Source organism: Dermacentor albipictus, chromosome 3 (assembly GCF_038994185.2).
Source record: "Dermacentor albipictus isolate Rhodes 1998 colony chromosome 3, USDA_Dalb.pri_finalv2, whole genome shotgun sequence".
NCBI lineage: Eukaryota > Metazoa > Arthropoda > Arachnida > Ixodida > Ixodidae > Dermacentor > Dermacentor albipictus.
Window position 1 is genome coordinate 191,500,976 of NC_091823.1, and position 8,805 is coordinate 191,509,780.

General features: G+C 45.7%; 1 pseudogene; it reads right to left on the reverse strand.

Annotated features, from left to right (window-relative positions):
* Window positions 1-4,783: 4,783 nt before the first annotated feature.
* Window positions 4,784-6,839, reverse strand: LOC139057061 (piggyBac transposable element-derived protein 2-like; annotated as a pseudogene).
* Window positions 6,840-8,805: the final 1,966 nt, after the last annotated feature.

Here is an 8,805-nt window from a genome sequence, read left to right on the forward strand (position 1 = left end):
TTGCCGATTCTGTTTCGCAAAATTCCATAAAAGGCTTCTTTTATCCCTCGCCACGCGTGAAAAATCTTCGGAAATGCTGTAGTTCGTGCCCTTTAACTTGCGTGCATTTTTTAACACTTGTTGGCGTTCTTTGAAAGAGGAAAACTTCACTATAATTGGGCGGGCTTTATCTGCTCGATAGGTTCCTATCCTGTGAACGCGCTCAATTCCAACATCATGAAGTTCCAGCTTAGTGCGGCACAGGTTTGAGACAAGTTCGCTTGATTTAGTTGCGTTTTCGCCAGTATCACTATCTTGAAAATCATAAAAAAGTAGATTATCCCGCCTTTGACGATTCTCGATATCGTCAATTTTTGAACAAAAAGTCGACAATGTTGCGTGATTCTGACGCTGCTGTGCCTCAACGTTAGCCAGTGAAGAACGAATATCATCCACTCCTGTGATTGTTTCTTCCAATGACACAATACGTGCCTTTAGTTCTTCTATTTCAGCAGATAACTTGTTCTCCATTGCTGACAGCTTTTTCAATATTGTGTTTTGGCCTTCAAGTATTCGTTCAAACTGTGCAGTATTGGGCCCTGGGTTCGGTTCTATATCGCCTCCACACAGCAGCAAAATCAGTAAATAGAAAGCGGAACGCCTCCAAACAACAAACTGACGTCGTACGAGCGCCCTGCGCGACTTCGAAGAAACACACTGCTTTGAACACAAGAAAAACAGAGTTTGGGGTGGAACCGGCAAAGCAATGCATACATTAATCGAAGAATAGTGCTTGTGACTAACCTGCGAAAGCAGTAAACAATACATAAGGGTTGATGCCATGTCGCCGGTTCCACGCTCCGTCGTCGTAGTGCCGCTTCGAGGCTTTTGTAGCTGAAGGATACCGCCAGCGTTTCCCAGGGCACACAGTTGCCATTCGTGAAGTGGGCAGAAGTCAGATTCAGCGAGCGCCGGGCACGTCTGTTGGTCCCAGAGCCACGCAAACGGTAGTCCATCGCAGTTCACTTCCAGTTGGGCATCGCCACCTACATACGGTGATGTCGAAGTGCAGCGCGACACAAAAACGTCCATGAGGCCAATCTGCGAAAGCAGTAAACAATACATAAGGGTTGATGCCATGTTCGCGGTTCCACGCCCCCTGTCATCCACTGTTGCTGAATTCAAAGGTTCCTTGTTCCTTCAGAAAAAAGGAATATGTATTGGCTCTAGTGTTGCCCCAGTGCTTTGCCAGATATTTTTAGCAAAATTTGACAGGAAACTTCAAGGCTTCCTTCTAAACAAGCGTGTGTGCAAAGTGTTTAGGTATGTGGACGATTTTTAGTACTTTTAGAGCTTTTACCAAATGACACTCTGCCCGCAGCAGTAGACGATGTATTGACTGCTTTTAACGCTTCTTCACGCACTCTTAATTTCACTCATGAACTTCCCAGCAATCATTCCATCATGTTCCTAGAACTGCAACTAACTTTCTTTGACGACGGGCATTTGTGCTGGATGATTTCACCTAGGGGGAAGAAAGCTCTTTTACCATTTGGATCTGCACATTCAAAGATTGTAAAAAGAGGGATTGCAATGAATTGTTTCCGCAATGCACTTGAAAGAAGCTGTCACCACGCTATTAAAAGTAGCTTTGACGCACAATCCCAACGTCTAGAAGCCGCAGGGTTCCCTCCGCCTCTTTTGAAAGCGATGGCTGAATCGCTGCTTCAGAGGCTAAAGAAGGAACGTACGGAGCTGGTAGATGGGGGGCTATTGAACGTAAGAAATTTGAAGTTATGCCGTATGTGCATAAAGTGAGCCACAGTATTAAGAAAGTTACCGCCAAGCAGGGAGTAAGTGTTGTGTTTTCTGCCCCTTGTAAGCTTTCGAGTCTGTGTTCGCGCATTTCTCGAGGCAGGGCAAGGAACCATGTTTGCACAACGCAGCATGAAAACCGTTTCACGGCATGTGCTGCAGGGGTTGTTTATAAGTTCCCTCTCACGTGCGAAAGATTTTACATAGGCCAAACCGGTCAATGTATTAATGACCGCCTGCGTGAGCACCACTCCTCCCTGGGGTCAGATAGCGGTGCAAACTTGCCTCGCCATTGCAATGAGTGTGGTTGTTATCCTTTGTTTAGCAATGCGATGATTCTTGGTAGGGGCAAGGGCAAAGAAGAGCGTGAAATCTTGGAAGCGTACTTCATCAGTTTATTAGGTGATGACTGCGTTAGTACAACCTCGGTGCGCTTACATGGAAAAGAATTTGAATTTCTAAGTCGGTCCCGATAGAAACGGTGCTTGTCTTTTCATGCTATGTGAAAAGTGATGATGCGATTGCGCATGCTCTGCTGGCCTTGCTGGGACTACACCGATTCTAATAAACCTCAGTTGATAGTCCAGTCGTTGTGATGTACACTTCTCCTCTTGTCCTTTGTGTTTTTGCCTGGTTTTTTCGTTCAAGTATGTACCAACTGGCCCAGATTTCAACCCTTCTGCGATACAACCTGTGGCGAAGGGAAGTCGAGTATGCCCCAGGTGACAGAGTATGGATGTGGACTCCCGTGCCGACGCGCGGCCTGTCCGAAAAGCTTTTGCGCCGTTATTTCAGTCCTTACCGAGTACTTCGCCGCATCAGTCCCCTGAACTACGAAGTTGCGCCAGAAGGACAAGTGAGCTCATCACGATGCCGGCGTCCCACAGAAACTGTACGAGTGGTCAGACTGAAGCCTTATTATGACAGGCAGTGAATATTCGACCAAACATCTATTCTGTTCCATATACCACTTTAGCATGGACAACAGCTTCTCAACAATTTAGTCGTTTTACGCATCGGGACGATGCTTTTTGGAGGGGTGATAATTGTACAAGGCAGAAACATATTTAAACAACCCGCGCAGGTTCATGCGTCCCTCAAGAAGACAACGGCGTATTGGAGGCAAAGACGACGAAATGATAGCACTTGTTTTCGCCGCACGCACTTACATCGTAGATGGCCGTTGTCAGCGTCTACGAGAAGAGGTGAAGCGACGCTCGTAAGTGAAGAAGGCATTCTCAATCTCCTGTTCAGAACGCGGCAGTCCTTTTTATTTACCCCCAGGGAACAAGTTAGCCCACAATAAATAGTTGTCTGGACTCCCTTAAGTGTTCGTTTACAGTATGATACCAGAACCTACACGTGCCACCTGTGCCAGGCGAATAAAGTTCAGGCAGCGAACAGGTATATAGATAACCACAAAGCACTCAAATATACAGTTGGAAGTCGTTTATTTGAATTTCGTGGAGCTCTGAAAGAAAGGGGAATGCGTCAGGAAATCACAAGCTTTCCTACCAGCTATTGATGAATGTACAAGGACAGTTATGGCCAGGGCAGGAAAGGAAGGCTCCAACAGCGTCATCGCTCTTTTTAAGGGTGTGTGTTCTTGAGACACAAAGATCTTAGCGTGTGACAATGGACCTGCTTTCCAGAGCAAAAAGATTGCAAAGTGGGCGGGAGATAAAGGAATGACAATCAAGTTTTGTTCACCGTATCACCCAACTGCTAATGGCGTCGCCGAACGCTGTATACGAGACACTAAACAGTACATAAATATGTACCCGAACTTCGCAGGTGTTTAGAAGTGCTGCCTCGAAGCCGCTGTGAGATATCACAATCATTCTTGCAAGAAGTGTTCTTGGATGCAGCTCTCTTTTCCCTGCTTCAGGGAGTGTGCCCATACTTCCAGCGGATCGCGAACTGGGCCTTCCCAATAACCTAAAGCTTCCTGGGAGCGAGAATTGTGCGGAACAACCAGAAGCATAATATAAAGGTTCACAGAAGACGCAGCAGAGACATACCGGACATACAACTCCGTGACCGTGTTCTGCTGCAGAAAGGCAGTCACACTTTCAATGATAAGTGTTATGGACCCTTTCAAGTAATCAAGATTGCCTCATAGCGTGGTATCCTCAAGGCCACCTGGTACTCTGGGAGTCTCTGGGCAAACGGAGCAGACCTTCATGAGCAATGTGTTGTAATATTACAATAGAAAGTGTAAACAATGGTGTCTGGAGGAGTGAAGCGGTCTGCTCCACAAGAGTGATAGAAGACGACGAAGAGATAAGAATGGGAGGAAGCAGAAGAGATTAGGGCGGAGGAGATTGAAATGTGGTACGACACCCGTATCTTTACATATGTGTCTAAGTAAATCAATTTAGAAACGTTACAAAAAATCAGAAAAGAACAGCGTTTTTACCACTCCTCATCATCAGCAGCAGCAGCCTCGCTACGCCCACTGCAGGACAAAGGCCTCTCCCGTACTTCTCCTACTACCCGGTAATGTGCTAATTATGGTTGTGTTGTCTCTGCATACTTCTTAATCTCATCCGCCCACCTAACTTTCTGCCGCCCCCTGCTACGCTTCCCTTCTCTTGGAATCCAGTCCGTAACCCTTAATGGTCATCGTTTATCTCCCCTCCTCCTTACATGCCCTGCTCATGACCACTTCTTTTTCTTGATTTCAAGTAAGATGTCATTACTTCGCGTTTGTTCTTTCACCCAATCTGCTCTCTTATCCCTTAACGCTACACCCATCATTCTTCTTTACATAGGTCGTCGTGTCATCCTCAATTTAAACCTCTTCCCTACCGACCTAAGAAACAATTGAAAACAACTGATTTTTTTTGCGATTTTATTAGGCATCCTCTTAACAAGTCACACAAAAAAATAGCCAAGAAATTTGATTAATTTTAGGTGAAACAAGTGTGTACACAAACGTGGACATAAGTTGTGTACACAAAGGACGGGTCGACCACAAATGTGGAAATCAGTGCCCAGCGTTATCAAATTTAGCGAAGCAGTTTTGCTTCTGAAGGCACAGAAAAATATTGCATTTCATGCACCTCACCCTTGTTTCTCCCTTACAGTTCTTCTTCCTGCACCACATTGCATTTTCGAGCTGGCAGTATTCTAGAAAGTGACCAAAGTGGTCGCTACGTGTATCATTGTTTGGGAGTTGTATAGGCCTGTTTTGGTTGATTGTGGGCTCGTTGCTTGCTCTTTCAGTCCTGCTGCTTTTTGTTGAATCGGCCTTGATCAATGTTTCTGCTATGTATTGCTTGAACTGAAGCAAGGGAAGGACTTCTTTCTTCGGAATGCTCAGTTCTTGGGCGTCCCGCCGGTCTCAATCCAGGCATTGGACACGGCATGGTCAAGGAAGTGCGTGAAGAATCGAACTGTCCATTTTCTTGTTCTATCTTAATTCTGTAGTACGACACATACCTGTCAGCTAAGTCCACATCGCCCATGCACCTGTTGTAGCGTGAGACAATAGCCGGCTGAGGAAAAGGCATTTTCTTTTTCTCTTCCTTTGACCACCGCTTGCACATACCAATTGGATCGCACCCAACCGCGCTCGACAAGAAAAGAACTCTTTTGTTACCTTTCCATTTCACTAGACAGACGTTTCCGTCCTCGCGCATGAGGCAAGCATTTCCACCACGGTTCATTGACCTGTCAGTCGGGAAATTTCCGAATGCGCCTTGCGTGCGGTTAGCGTTCACAGTGCCAGTCAAAAACATTTCATTTTCAGTGACGTAGTCTATAACTGACAGCCCCATGAAAAATCTGTCAGTCAATAGGTGCGCCTTCTGGTCGCTTACGATTGTTGAAAGATGCTTTACGAGTGCGCCACCCAGGCTATATAATTTCATGTCTTCAGGCGTCACCATATTTTTGCCAGTGTAAGCCAGGAAGTCTAAAACAAGGCTATCGGGGGAAGCCAAGACAAAATTCTTTAAACCAAGTGGATTTGGCTTAGAAGGAAGATATGGTCTAAGTGCACAGCTTCCCGAAAATGGTATCGTGTGCTCATCTATTGAGCATTCTTTTGTGCGTTGCAATGAGCAGCAAGCACTTTGAAAGCTGCTAACTATTGGCCGTACAAGATGTAACCTGCTTTCTTTCTGCAGTGATGTAACTGCGGAGAGGTCTACAAAGTGCAGGTTATTACGCAGCTCGTAGAATCTCGTAAGGGGTACGTGTTGCTCGTGAACAGTTCAGCTGGACTTGAGGAAGGCTCATAATTCCCATCACTAGGTGTATGCCAGCGAGCTTCCTCACCTCAAGTACGTCTGTTCTCACTGATCGATGATTGCGGTTCTGAACGGAATACAAATTTGTTTGTTCAGCGAGTTCCCTCCAAAAACCTATTGGAAAATATTTGGCGAAATACTGACGTGGGAACAGAAGCTCCCGAAAATCGACGTCTGCTTGACCGTGACTGTCATGTCAGGGTTTGTGAATCTGGGAAACCAAATATAATGTAGGGTGACCATACATGAAACTAGAAATATTTTAACAGAAAGGTGCTGTTAATAGACGCGCGAGAAAATTTAGCGCAACAAAGCGCAAGAACTTACGTTCCTGGCTTCCAGCAGCTTTTCTTTCTGCTTTTTGGGCAGGTTGACGATGTCCGGTTCAGTTTCATCCTCATCTTCGGATGTGTCATGACTAATTGCCTGAGGCGGCGAAGCACCATCATCCTTATTATCAGACTCCGAAAGGTCCGCGTCGCTCTCTTCCAGCATGGCAGCGATCTCTTCATCGGTCAGGAATCTGGTTGTTGAGAACAATCCAGAGAGAGCAGCGTCCATGTTCACAACTTTTGTCCGCAAATGTGACACAATGTAAAAAGGTGCGCTTCAAACCAACCGTTCTGTTTTTTGGCCTAGAAATAATTCATGGCGCTTTCGGGAGTTATAAACTTCATTACCAAATGACTCTTTTCGCAAATAGTACGAAAAAAGGGAAATAGTAGGTAAAACCTCCTCTCGGTCGGTACCTCTCGGTCGCTGTCCGACTCTGGAGCTGGATGCCACCATTTCAACTTTTCCTGACGGCGCTCTGACTGGCCCGGTGGTTCCGCCTCTTGGGCATAGTGGTAATTACAAGCAGCTCTTCTAAACGCGCTGAATTTGAATTCCGCCAAACATAATTTCTTGAAGTAGAGTGCATAAATATGTATATCCACGAACCTGTACGCTGGTAGGGAACAGGTTACGTAGCACGCTTTCCGTAAGCCTCCAGGTATCTGCTGCGCAGCTGAGTACTGCTAAGAAACAGCTATTATACACTTTTCTCTTGATGGATAATTGCACCATGCTGTTCATGATCCGAGAAGGCCTGCCAAAGGCACTGCAGTCCCATTTTTATTCTTCTCACTATTTTAGTCTCATGATATGGATCCACGGTCCCTATCTGCCCTAAGTACGTGTATTGCCTTACCATTTAGAGTGCCTCGCTACCTATTGTGAACTGCTGTTCTCATCCGAGACTGTTCAACATTACTTTGGTTTTCTGAAGGTTAGTTTTCAGACCCACCCTTCTGCTTTGCCTCTCCAGGTCAGCGAGCATGCATTGCAATTGGTCCGTAGAGTTACTAAGCAAGGGAATATCATCAGCAAATGCAAGTTACTATGGTATTCTCCACTGCCTCTTATCCTAAATTCTTCCCAATAGAGGTATCTTAATACCTCCTGTAAACACGCGGTGAATAGCATTGGAGAGATCGTATCTCCCTGCCTGACGCCCTTCTTTTTTGGGATTTTGTTGCTTTTTTTGTGGAGGACTGCGGTGGCTGTGGAGCCGCTATATATGCATATCGTTCAGTATTTTTACATGCGACTCGTCTACACCCTAATTCCGTAATACCTGCATGAATGCTGCAGTTTCGCCTGAATGAAATGCTTTCTCACAATCAATGAAAGCTATATATGAGGGTTGGTTATATTCCACACATTTCTCTATGACCTGATTGATAGTGTGAATATGGTTTATTCTTGAGTAGCCTTTACAACATCCTGCCTGGTCCATTGGTTGACCGAAATCTAAGGTGTCGCTGATTCTATTTGCGATTACCTTAGTAAATGCTTTGTAGGAAACGGACATTTAGCTGGTCAGTCTATAATTTTTCGCCTTTGGCGTCCCCTTTCTTATGAATTAAGATTATGGTGGCGTTCTTCCAAGGTTCAGGTAGGCCCGAGTTCATGAGGCATTGCGTATACAGGGTGGCCAGTTTTTCTAGAACAATCTTCCCACCATCTTTAAACAAATATGGTTACCACATCCTCCCCAGCTGCCTTTAACCTTTGCATGGCTCCCAAAGCTTTCTTTAGTTCTCGCGGCGTTACTTGTGGGATGTCAAATGCCCCTAGACTATTCTCTCTTCCATTATCATCGGGGGTGCTACTCGTACTGTACACATCTCTATAGAACTCCTCAGCCACTTGAACTATCTTATCCATATAAGTAGTGATATTGCCATCTTTGCCCCTTATCGCATACTTCTGATTCTTTCCTATTCCTGGCTGAATTTCCTATTCCTAGTTCCTTCTTCACTGATTTTAGGCTTCCTCCGCTCCAGAGAGCATGCTCAGTTCTAACTATATTTGACTTCTTTGTCAGCTTTCTTACGCTTGTGGACTAACTTGGAAACTTCTGTCTGTTCTATTATGGCTGTTGGGTTAGAGAATTTCATACATCGGCGTTTCTTAATTAGACATTTCGTCTCCTGCGATAGCTTACCGGTATCTTGTCTAAGCGAGTTACCACCGATTTCTATTGCAAACTGCTTAACGATCCCTGTTGCATATGCTCCACTCTGGATGCAAAGCTACCCGGAGCTTGGAGCCGCCGACGATGCGGCGAGGAGGACTCCCCCTCCTAAAACGGCACTACTGAGATCGCTGTGGCAGAAGCGGCGGGCATATGACACCCCTCAAACTGCGTGCAAATGACTGGCGGGCGCGTCTACGAACAGCAACTGGCGGTGCCGTGGTGCCTTTCAGG